This window comes from Nelumbo nucifera, chromosome 6 (genome assembly GCF_055504915.1).
Source record: "Nelumbo nucifera cultivar China Antique chromosome 6, China Antique-T2T, whole genome shotgun sequence".
NCBI classification, from domain to species: domain Eukaryota; kingdom Viridiplantae; phylum Streptophyta; class Magnoliopsida; order Proteales; family Nelumbonaceae; genus Nelumbo; species Nelumbo nucifera.
In genome coordinates, this window is record NC_142654.1 from 46,660,001 (window position 1) to 46,672,500 (window position 12,500).

The 12,500-nt window shown below is 49.1% G+C and overlaps 1 pseudogene; it reads left to right on the plus strand.

Annotated features, from left to right (window-relative positions):
- LOC148790857 (25S ribosomal RNA) overlaps window positions 1-3,217 on the plus strand; it is a 6,512-nt pseudogene extending 3,295 nt beyond the window's left edge.
- Window positions 3,218-12,500: the final 9,283 nt, after the last annotated feature.

Consider the following 12,500-nt stretch of genomic DNA (forward strand, 5'->3'; position numbering starts at 1 on the left):
CAATTGTCTCACACCTTTTGTTCCAAATCTGATATTCAATTACAGGGATTAATTCGGCCCACCTGTAAAGCCTAGTTTTAAAGGGTTAAAACTGCAAAAGCCCATTATTGTGAGATAAGCTGTATGGGCCGAACTGCTATCTACGATTCAGCCCATACACCTAGTGGACATTAATCGCTAATGACTTGTTTTTTTTTTAAATGGGCCGTTGAATGGCTTTACAGCAATTAATTGATTGGATAAATTCCTCCTTTACATGTGATGTTTGGATGTTTGATGTGCTGCGACCACGGGCCATAAGTACTTGGCCCGTGATGACTCGTTAGTGGCTCTTGCGCTCACCATGGCTGAATGCACATCATTGCCATGGTGTCCCTGAAGGTCATTGGATGACCCCCCTCTTTGCCTGGTGGGCCCCACAACCCTGAAAAAGGGATGCGTACGGAACCCCTAGCCGATTAAGGCCCACCAGAAATCTGACTTTATGAAAATCAGTGGGAGCCACTTTGGTTTGACCTAAATTAGAACTAGGGCGTAATTTTGTTCCCTCCAGCAAATATGAATGCAAGTGATAGGGAGATCCATATGATGGACTCTCTAAAGGCCTTCCGTCATTAGCACAATGATGGGTCCATCAGTAATGAGGAAACGCACCATAAAATTGGGCTATCCATTTGCTGTTGGATCTGTTAGAGTGTTTCATAAGATGATAGGGGCGTCATAGACCGATGTGGGAGGGGCTTCACCAGAAAATGGGAACTCTCTCACGGTACCTTGGCGTAACCTGAATATGATGGGTGTGCACTCACTGGACAGAAGGGTTTACCTGAAAACGGCTCTGAACCTTGTCTGACAGAGGCCAAAGGGAAACTCATTTGATGAGTGGATATGATCCGTCACAGAAAGGTGGTGGGGTTATGCAGCTGAAACAGTTGGCTTCACGCACCCCATGTGATTTCCCACATTTCCAGAGACATTTCGTCATCTCCGTCACTAAGATAGGAGGGAAATCTCAGAGATGAACAAATGGGAATGGAACATAGATTAAAAGCCATATCTATGTAGGTAAACATGAATCAAACTAAGGTTGTGGACTAATGATTTTGCTGTTTTATCAGAAAATGGCAAACGGTCAATTTGCAAAGCTTCTAGACGATAACAAGCTTAAGGGCCCAAACTATGCCGACTGGTACAGAAATCTTATGCTGGTCCTAACTTCTGAAAAGTTAGACAAGGTTGTGAAAAATCCTGCCCCGGAACGTCCGGGTGATAGGGCTTCTGAGGATCGTAGGAGGGACTACCAAGATTGGGAGGATAAGAACTCCCTAGCCCGCTTCTTTGTCATTGCCTCATTAGACAACTCAATACAGAGGCAGTTCGATCAGATCGAACTAGCCAAGGACATATTGGACAGTCTAAGGACAATGTATGAAGAGCAGAACCGTTCTACTCGACAGAAGGTCCTGAAATTGTTCATGACCGCGCAGATGACCAAAGGGCAAAATGTTCATGACCATTGTCTACGGATGATGGGATACATTAATGAACTTGAAGCTCTTGGATCCGGGCTAGATCTTGGCACGCAAGTGGATGCCATCCTAAATTCTTTGCCCTCTTCCTTCAAAGCGTTCACAATGAACTACAACATGAATAAGCGGAATGTCAGCGTCCAGGAACTCAGCAATATGTTGCAGAGAGCCAAGGATCTACTCAAGAAGGATGAGCCTGTGGTTATGCTTGCTAAAGCTAACAAATCAGGCAAGAAAAAGAGAAAGGCAAGGAAGCCTCACATGAGTGGGAATGGTGCAACACGGTTGGCATCTCTCGCATTTCTTGTGATCTCCTGGTGACCCTTTTCGGATGTTGATTCATGTTGGTGGTTGCTTTCCGTGCTTAGTGGGGCCTTTGGGTGCTGCTTTCCTCGGCCATTCTACGTGTCATTCATGCGTCGTTGGTTTGGGGGGTGGCTGCCTAAAGGTGTACGCGATGCGCGTGAGTGGTGTTTGGATGGCATGTGTTGATGGGCTCTGTGCTTGTGGTCTGAACCATTAACCTTCCCCTCCTCTTCAGTTTCGCCAAAGCTAGATGTTGCTATCTGGGCGTGTGCGGAAGTTTCCTGTGTTGCCTACCCAAAGAAATGGAATTGATACCCCACGAGTGATAGTTTGTCTCTCTCCTCCCATGGTAGGGGGTGAGGCTGCCATGAACATGTAGAACGTGATGCCATGCATTGTCTTGTGATTGTGCAATGCACTCGGCACATGTCTATTATGTGTTCTCTTGGATGCGGAAGATGCCAAGGGTAGGGCCTTAGGTCCCTTGTTACCACCCTATTATATGTCCTGATATGTGATCGACAATTGCAACCGCGTAGAGTGTTCGATGTTTTCGGATGGTCTCATGCGGGTTGTGATGTCGACAAGGAATGCTGCCTGGGGAGTTTGTTGGGGCGGCACATCTGTTAAAAGATAACGCAGGTGTCCTAAGATGAGCTCAATGAGAACAGAAATCTCGTGTGGAACAAAAGGGTAAAAGCTTGTTTGATTCTGATTTCTAGTACGAATACTTACCGTGAAAGCGTGGCCTATCGATCCTTTAGACCTTCGAAATTTGAAGCTAGAGGTGTCAGAAAAGTTACCACAGGGATAACTGGCTTGTGGCAGCCAAGCGTTCATAGCGACGTTGCTTTTTGATCCTTCGATGTCGGCTCTTCCTATCATTGCGAAGCAGAATTCGCCAAGTGTTGGGTTGTTCACCCACCAATAGGGAACATCAGCGGGGTTTAGACCGTCGTGAGACAGGTTAGTTTTACCCTACTAATGACAGTGTCACGATAGTAATTCAACCTAGTACGAGAGGAACCGTTGATTCACACAATTGGTCATCGTGCTTGGTTGAAAAGCCAGTGGCGCGAAGCTATCGTGTGCCGGATTTTGACTGAACGCCTCTAAGTCAGAATCCTGGCTAAACATGCGATGCGTACGCCCGTCGCCCGATTGCCGACCCACAGTAGGGGCCTCTAGGTCCCCAAAGGCACGTGCCATTGGTGAAGCCCTCGTGACGGATGAGCCACGTGGGCTGCCTTGAAGCTCAATTCCCACCGGGCGGCGGGTAGAATCCTTTGTAGACGACTTAAATACGCGACGGGGTATTGTAAGTGGCAGAGTGGCCTTGCTGCCACGATCCACCGAGATTCAGCCCTTTGTCGCATCGATTCGTTCCTCCCCCCACATTTTGCATCCCACAACGATTTGTCCCTCCCCCCACGCATCGTGGTGTGCCAAGAACAAAGTCCCTCCCTCTCCTTTTCAACATAACACACGCTTGTGAAAGTCCAACTCATCAGAACAACCTTCCATATCCCATGGCTCCACACCCACCATATCCCCATAGAGGTTATCGATGCTACCCTTCCACTCGGTCGACTGCACGAGGCTGCCATGGTGCGAGTCGGTGTGAAAATCTAACTCATCCGAACAGCCTTACCTCCCCTCCTTTTCAACATAACACCCTTGGGGAAATCTAACTCATCAGAACAACCATCCATTATCCCATGTCTCCACACCCACCATATCCCCATAGAGGTTACCGGTGCGCATTGCCGACTACACATTGTGCCCCTGTGGCCTGCCATTGTGTGTGTAAGTCTGGCTGTGCATGTGCATGTGCATGTGCAGTAAGCAGCGGGCTGGCTGCGTGGGCGTGCGCTGGCTTAAGCATGCGTTCGCTGGCGCAGGCGTGCGCACGCGGCGGGCTGCGTGCGGGCCTGCGTGTGTGAGCGTTGGCTGTGCGCGGGCGTGCGAGCGCGCAAGCCTGCGTTTGCGGGCGTGTGTGCGGGCGTGTGTGTGCGGACGTGCGTGTGTGTGCGCTGGCGGGCGTGTGCGTGCGCTGGCGGGCATGTGCATGCGTGAACTGCCAAGTGTGGATGTGCTGTGGTGCCCCATGGTGTGTCATGGTGCAAGTGGTTAATGTGGTGCCTCCACGTGCGGTGACCATTATTAGAAAACACTAAACTACCGTCGTGTGTCATGGTGCAAGTGGTTATTGTGGTGCCCCCACGCGCGGTGACCAATATTATAAAACACTAAACTACCGTGGTGTGTCATGGTGCAAGTGGTTACTGTGGTGCCTCCACGTGTGGTGACCAATATTAGAAAACACCAAACTACCGTGGTGTGTCATGGTGCAAGTGGTTACTGTGGTGCCTCCATGTGCGGTGACCAATATTAGAAAACACTAAACTACCGTGGTGTGTCATGGTTACTGTGGTTACTGTGGTGCCTCCACGTGTGGTGACCAATATTAGAAAACACTAAACTAACATGGTGTGTCATGGTTACTGTGGTTACTGTGGTGCCTCCACGTGCGGTGACCAATATTAGAAAACACTAAACTATCGTGGTGTGCCAAGGTGCAAGTGGTTACTGTGGTGCGTCCACGTGCGGTGACCAATATTAGAAAACACTAAACTACCGTGGTGTGTCATGGTGCAAGTGGTCACTGTGGTGCCTCCACGTGCGGTGACCAATATTAGAAAACACTAAACTACCGTGGTGTGTTAAACGTGTTAACACTACACGTGTAGTGCTTTCTACTATTGTAGTGACAGGGCTTTAACACACCGTGTAGTAGTTTACAGCCCTTCTACACCCACCGTGTGTAGTGTAGGGCTGTAACACAACCACTTGTGTTAGGTGCACCAATTCCACCTTCCACCTTTGCATGGTGTGTAGTTTACAGACAGCCCTATTAACACAGGGCGCAAGTGGGTGTGCATCGTGGTGGATGTGCTGACACTTCACACAACGCCCCATGCTGCATCATTTTGCACTATGTGGGTGCGCACACCCACATTGCAATTGGTGCCTCATGTGGTGTGTCGTGGTGCAAGGGATGTGCACACCCACAATGCACTTGTGACCATTGTTGCTCTTTCAACATATCACCCATACACACCCCCATGTCACCGCTTTGATTGACAGTCCCAAACTCGTCTTTGTGCACCTTTCTTGCATGAAACTAGCTCACCTTTTCATAGAATTAGTGTGGGAGTGGTCCCTTTTGATTCCATGCAATCCCATTTCCACAAAATAAATTTTCCTAATTTTTTGTAATTTCTATAAATTAAATATTAGTGAAAAACCATTTCTATCAATACTTTTCGGCATGAAACCAGCTTATTTTGGTGCACAAAATTTTTTGCAGGTGTGAAAAAGCAACCCCCACCCTCCAAAATTATTTTTTTAGATCTTTCCCAATTTTTGGTAATTTTTTGTGATTAAAAATTAATAAAATTAATATTTTTCTCCAAAAATTTATTTTAATTATTTTCATCATTTTTCAATCCTAACTAATGTCACTTGTCATGATTAAGACCAATCTAAGCCGTACATCTCAAGATAACCCCAGTATGATTGGTGGCACTACAGTGTTAGCCTTGTCAGGATAGGTCTCCCCAGACCGACCCACTGGCTGTGAACATTCTAAACTAACACGAGTCTCATTAAGTGTCTAGTTTAAGGGTATTACACAGAAACATACGAAGGGAACATGAATCAAATATGTATCTTTATTCATTTGCAATAAACTCATAAAGTACATCATTCTGATTGAAGCTAAGGGCATACAAAACTGTCTAACAGTTGGGGCCCCGTGCGGCACTCGAAATGGGGGAGTAAGCCTACGAAACAAAGCAAACACACACACAAAAGCAACAAGATGGCACACGAATTAGCAAAAGGCAACTTGTATTGCAATAATCAGTGGTAAGCACAAGCACACAGTACAGGGTCGAGGGGATCTCGTGCTTAACCTTTACACGCTTATGAGCTCACTCGACTACCTACCTCCCCTCAAAGAGTACGTTAAGCTTTTGGGGGAGTGACAATAGGAAACATCAAAATGATGGAAAAGCATACTAAGTAATTACAATAATGCCATTGGCGGTCCCCCTTACAAAATACAGGCAAAGCCCACCCATGACACACATGTTGACACCATGAAGGCACGCGGTTGGCACTCGGGTGGCTCACTGTAGGTGCTTGATGGCGCGATGAAGGAGTCACCTGTGACATTCTCCCCCACTCAATTCGATCTACGTCCTCGGAGATCGGCTTCGGCTGGTCCCTTAGAGTCTCTGTTGCGGAAGGAGGGTTCTTCTGCTGCTCCCCGAACCGGCTATCGTCCAAGGCCGAGGTGTATATTTTGGTGGGGTCGGGTTGGCTCATTCTGTTGGGGTTTCCTATGGCTAAGTCCTTTCCTGGCAGCCTAAAGGTATGTTAGTGGCTGGTTCTATTTGTCTAAGGGGTAGGTTTGGGCCAGGTAAGGATCAAAATGTTGTTTTGGATTATTAAGGTGTGGATTCCCATGCATTTTTCCCCAAGGGTATCTCACCGGGCTACTATGGGAACTAGCCTTCGGGATGACGTGAATGTGGTCCCTAGATGGCTTGGGTGGCACTCGCTCTCCCCTGTGGTTGTGGTAGTAGATGTGGGCAAGGTTTGACACGGCCTTGGGTCTTCTTCTGTTGGGCCCACCAGTTGCGGGCACTTGCGGCTTCTGCTACGAAGTCGACTTCTGCTGATGTGATTGGTGCTGAAGCTGATGCTGCTGCTGGTGTTGACTTGGGCACTGGCATTGTTGTTTGCGCTGAAAATGGAACTGTCTTGGGGTGACTTCTTCCTGGTGACGACTTCCCAACCAGTTCCAGTGTCGATGAGGGGTACTTGACAGGGGTTCTTCCTTGTTGACGCAGAGATGTCTTCATGGTTGATAGTTTCTTGGTACAACTGCAAAGCTGAAAACTGCTTCCCAAGTATCTGCAAGGCTGATGAGACAGGAACCATGCAAGGGGAGTGTTCGTCCAGAATAAGCAAACTGTTGATGTGTGGCATAAGTGCTGCTTCCGCCTGCTTGAGGAACTCCACTCCAAGAACCACCTGAAAATCATCCAAGGGAACCACAGATAGATTGATGGGTCCTTTCCATGGTCCAACTCGGAGTTCTACTCCACGGGCCGTGCCCTCTACTGCTTTGGCCCCGGAGTTGACAGCCTTGACCCACCCAGTTTGTTTGGTGGCGGTCAAGCCGAGTCGCTTTGCCTCCGCAAGCAAAATGAAGTTATGGGTGGCCCCAGTGTCCACCAAGGCTAGGGTCGGCCTCCCGCCGAGGGTGATGTCTACATAACTCAGCCCCTTGTGGGCTTTGGTGGACCGCTTTGATGTGGCCTCTTTCTTGACCATGGCATTGATGAGTTGGAGGGCGCCTACTCTGGGCGCCGCTGTGGGTTTCTCCTCATCAGTCTCTTCACTATCGCTGAGTTTGGCGATGAAGGCAGTTATTTTCTTTCGGGTTGGACAGTCACTCGTCCAATGCTTCCCGTTGCAAAGGTAATACGGCGCAGGAGGAGGTCTTCTAGTGGATTGGTGGCCCTGGTTGCTTGGGCCTCCTTGTGGCTTCTTCCCTTGTTGGTAAGTGTAGGGCTTGTTCACGGGCACTGGCTTCTCCTTTGTAGGGGTTGATTGTGGATCTCCCCCACTCAAACTCATGGTACCTGGGCTGGATGGTCTTTGCACATCTTCTTTAGGTGTTCTCAGATCAACAAGCTATTCAGCTATGGCCATGGCGGTGGCGAGGTCCTCAACCCCGCGTCGTTGGAGTTCGAGCTCAGCCCATGGCCTGAGACCGTCCATAAAATTGAACAGAAGATCCTTGTCTGACATGTCCATGATCTCCAGCGTCAAGGCCGAAAACTCCTTGACATAGTCATGTAGTGATTCTTGATGTCTGAGATTCTTCATTCTTCGGCGTGCCAAGTACTCCACGTTTTCTGGGTAGAATTGCCGCTTGATCTCACGCTTGAATCCAACCCGTGTCGATGGTACGGGTTCCACGTTCAATGTCTTGGCAACACCTACGCCACCATAACATTGCTATATCAGTCAAATACATAGCAGCTGTACGTACCTGAGTTTGGTTGTCAATGATGCCAGTGGCAGAGAAATATTGCTCCAATTGCCACAAGAAGTTGTCAAGCTCCCTAGCATCCCGGGCACCCGAGTAAGGTGTTGGCTCTCGGATCTTGATGTTCATGGAAGCTAGGGTGGAGGGAGTGCTTGGTGTGTTGGCCACTGCCCTCTTTAGGAGAGCCATCTCATCTCTCATCTCATCCAATTGCGCTTGGAATCTGTCTAGCAAGCCCTGTAGGCTGCTTTGGGAAGCCCCAGCTCCCGAATTCTGTATGGTGGTGTGCATGTCTCTGAAGGCGCCATTGAAACGTCCTTCTAGTTCCACCACTGCATTCTCAACCGTCTCTAGGTTGAGGTGGAGTTCATCAACCCGATCTCGGGTTTCTCCCACTGTCACCTCGCAACGTAGGAGGCGCATCTCCACAGTAGCTAATTGGTCGACTGATTTTTCGTGCTTGCTAGCTTTGGTTGTACGACCCTTTGGGGCTTGTGTCTTGGTAGGTTCGTCAAGTGGAGCCTCGTCAGTGTCGTTGGCTTGAGTCCGCCCATGTGGTGTGTCATCGGAAACACCCCGATTGCTCTTCATTGGGTTGATGTAGGGACGAAGACGGTCCAGAGTATTTGTAGGAGCACCTGCTCTGATACCAACTGTCATGGGGGTAATCGTTGGGGCCCCGTGCGGCACTCGAAATGGGCGAGTAAGCCTACGAAACAAAGCAAACACACACACAAAAGCAACAAGATGGCACACGAATTAGCAAAAGGCTACTTGTATTGCATTAATCAGTGGTAAGCACAAGCACACAGTAAAGTGTCGAGGGGATCTCGTGCTTAACCTTTACACGCTTTTGAGCTCACTCGACTACCTACCTCCCCTCAAAGAGTACGTTAAGCTTTTGGGGGAGTGACAATAGGAAACATCAAAATGATGGAAAAGCATACTAAGTAATTACAATAACGCCATTGGCGGTCCCCCTTACAAAATACAAGCAAAGCCCACCCATGACACACATGTTGACACCATGAAGGCACGTGGTTGGCACTCGGGTGGCTCACTGTAGGTGCTTGATGGCGCGATGAATGAGTCACCTGTGACAATGGCGCGAGTCGGTGTGAAAATCTAACTCATCCGAACAGCCTTACCTCCCCTCCTTTTCAACATAACACCATTGGGGAAATCTAACTCATCAGAACAACCTTCCATTATCCCATGTCTCCACACCCACCATATCCCCATAGAGGTTACCGGTGCGCATTGCCGACTACACATTGTGCCCCTGTGGCCTGCCATTGTGCGTGTAAGTCTGGCTGTGCATGTGCATCTGCAGTGTGCAGCGGGCTGGCTGCGTGGGCGTGCGCTGGCGCAGGCATGCGTTCGCTGGCGCAAGCGTTCGCGCGTGGCGGGCTGCGTCCGGGCCTGCGTGTGTGAGCGTTGGCTGTGCGCGGGCGTGCGAGTGCGCAGGCATGCGTTTGCGGGCGTGTGTGTGCGGGCGTGCGTGTGCGGGCGGGCGTGTGCGTGCGCTGGCAGGCGTGTGCGTGCGCTGGCGTGTGCGTGTGCGGGCATGTGCATGCGTGAACTGCCAAGTGTGGATGTGCTGTGGTGCCCCATGGTGTGTCATGGTGCAAGTGGTTAATGTGGTGCCTCCACGTGCGGTGACCAATATTAGAAAACACTAAACTACCGTGGTGTGTCATGGTGCAAGTGGTTACTGTGGTGCCTCCATGTGCGGTGACCAATATTAGAAAACACTAAACTACCGTGGTGTGTCATGGTGCAAGTGGTTACTGTGGTGCCTCCACGTGCGGTGACCAATATTAGAAAACACAAAACTACCGTGGTGTGTCATGGTGCAATTGGTTACTGTGGTGCCTCCACGTGCGGTGACCAATATTAGAAAACACTAAACTACCGTGGTGTGTCATGGTTACTGTGGTTACTGTGGTGCCTCCACGTGTGGTGACCAATATTAGAAAACACTAAACTACCGTGGTGTGTCATGGTGCAAGTGGTTACTGTGGTGCCTCCATGTGCGGGGACCAATATTGGAAAACACTAAACTACCGTGGTGTGTCACGGTGCAAGTGGTTACTGTGGTGCCTCCACGTGTGGTGACCAATATTATAAAACACTAAACTACCGTGGTGTGTCATGGTAACTGTGGTTACTGTGGTGCCTCCACGTGTGGTGACCAATATTAGAAAACACTAAACTACCATGGTATGTCATGGTTACTGTGGTTACTGTGGTGCCTCCACGTGCGGTGACCAATATTAGAAAACACTAAACTATCGTGGTGTGCCAAGGTGCAAGTGGTTACTGTGGTGCGTCCATGTGCGGTGACCAATATTAGAAAACACTAAACTACCGTGGTGTGTCATGGTGCAAGTGGCTACTGTGGTGCCTCCACGTGCGGTGACCAATATTAAAAAACACTAAACTACCGTGGTGTGTTAAACGTGTTCACACTACACGTGTAGTGCTTTCTACTATTGTAGTGACAGGGCTTTAACACACCGTGTAGTAGTTTACAGCCCTTCTACACCCACCGTGTGTAGTGTAGGGCTGTAACACAACCACTTGTGTTAGGTGCACCAATTCCACCTTCCACCTTTGCATGGTGTGTAGTTTACAGACAGCCCTATTAACACAGGGCGCAAGTGGGTGTGCATCGTGGTGGATGTGCTGACACTGCACACAACGCCCCATGCTGCATCATTTTGCACTATGTGGGTGCGCACACCCACATTGCAATTGGTGCCTCATGTTGTGTGTCGTGGTGCAAGGGATGTGCACACCCACAATGCACTTGTGACCATTGTTTCTCTTTCAACATATCACCCATACACACCCCCATGTCACCGCTTTGATTGACAGTCCCAAACTCGTCTTTGTGCACCTTTCTTGCATGAAACTAGCTCACCTTTTCATAGAAGTAGTGTGGGAGTGTTCCCTTTTGATTCCATGCAATCCCATTTCCACAAAATAAATTTTCCTAATTTTTTATAATTTTTGTAATTTCTATAAATTAAATATTAGTGAAAAACCATTTCTATCAATACTTTTTGGCATGAAACCAGCTTATTTTGGTGCACAAAATTTTTTGCAGGTGTGAAAAAGCAACCCACCCTCCAAAATTATTTTTTCAGATCTTTCCCAATTTTTGGTAATTTTTAGTGATTAAAAATTAATAAAATTAATATTTTTCTCCGAGAATTTATTTTAATTATTTTCATCATTTTTCAATCCTAACTAATGTCTCTTCTCAAGTTTAAGACCAATCTAAGCCGTACATCTCAAGATAACCCCAGTATGATTTTTCAGAGAAGTGATGTTTCTTGCTGGCAGAGCCCCAAAAGCTTAACGTACTCTTTGAGGGGGGGTGGTGACTCTGGGGGGGTTCCCCCCTGGGGGTGCCATTGGGCGAGCGTTGGCAGTCATGGGGCTTCCCCCCCATCACCCATGACACACGGGTAGCGTAGTTGCATGCCCTAGAGGCGACATGAAGGCACATTGATGCTTACCGAGCGTGACATGGTAGCGCAATGACGTGCATCACAATGTGCAAGGTTTTACTTGATAGTGCATGCTGCTGCAGAATGACGTGCACTAGAAGAGATCTGGGAGTGCAACGATGCACGCGTTGCAGCGCAACGTCTGTTGAGTGCCCCATGATCGCAAGCGATGTGTGTTGTGTTGGGTGCCCTCGGCAGCATGCGCGGTCGCACTTGCTGTGTTGAGCACTGTGTGCGTTGCCGCAGCCTTAACAGTGTTGTCCCGCGCGTGCTCGTGAACACGCATTTGTGGGTTAGCGATGCTGGGTTACGTGACGTGCAAGGTGTTTGGCAATGGTGCTTTGGGTGCCTCCCCGCATTCTGCCCAAGGCACTCTATGGTGTCTACGCGGCGTACCTATTTCAAGCATGGGAGGCCCCCATGGGGACCTCGCATGAGTAGGAATGGTGTAACACGGTTGGCATCTCTCGCATTTCTTGTGATCTCCTGGTGACCCTTTTCGGATGTTGATTCATGTTGGTGGTTGCTTTCCGTGCTTAGTGGGGCCTTTTGGTGCTGCTTTCCTCGGCCATTCTACGTGTCATTGATAAGTCGTTGGTTTGGGGGGTGGCTGCCTGAAGGTGGACGCGATGCACGTGAGTGGTGTTTGGATGGCATGTGTTGATGGGCTCTGTGCTTGTGGTCGGAACCATTAACCTTCCCCTCCTCTTCAGTTTTGCCCAAGCTAGTTGTTGCTATCTGGGCGTGTGGGGATGGTTCCTGTGTTGCCTACCCAAAGAAATGGAATTGATACCCCACGAGAGATAGTTTGTCTCTCTCCTCCCACGATAGGGGATGAGGCTGCCATGAACATGTAGAATGTGCTGCCATGCATTGTCTTGTGATTGTGCAATGCACTCGGCACATGTCTATTGTGTGTTCTCTTGGATGCGGAAGATGCCAAGGGTAGGGCCTTAGGTCCCTTGTTACCACCCTATTATATGTCCTGATATGTGATCGACAATTGCAACCGCGTAGAGC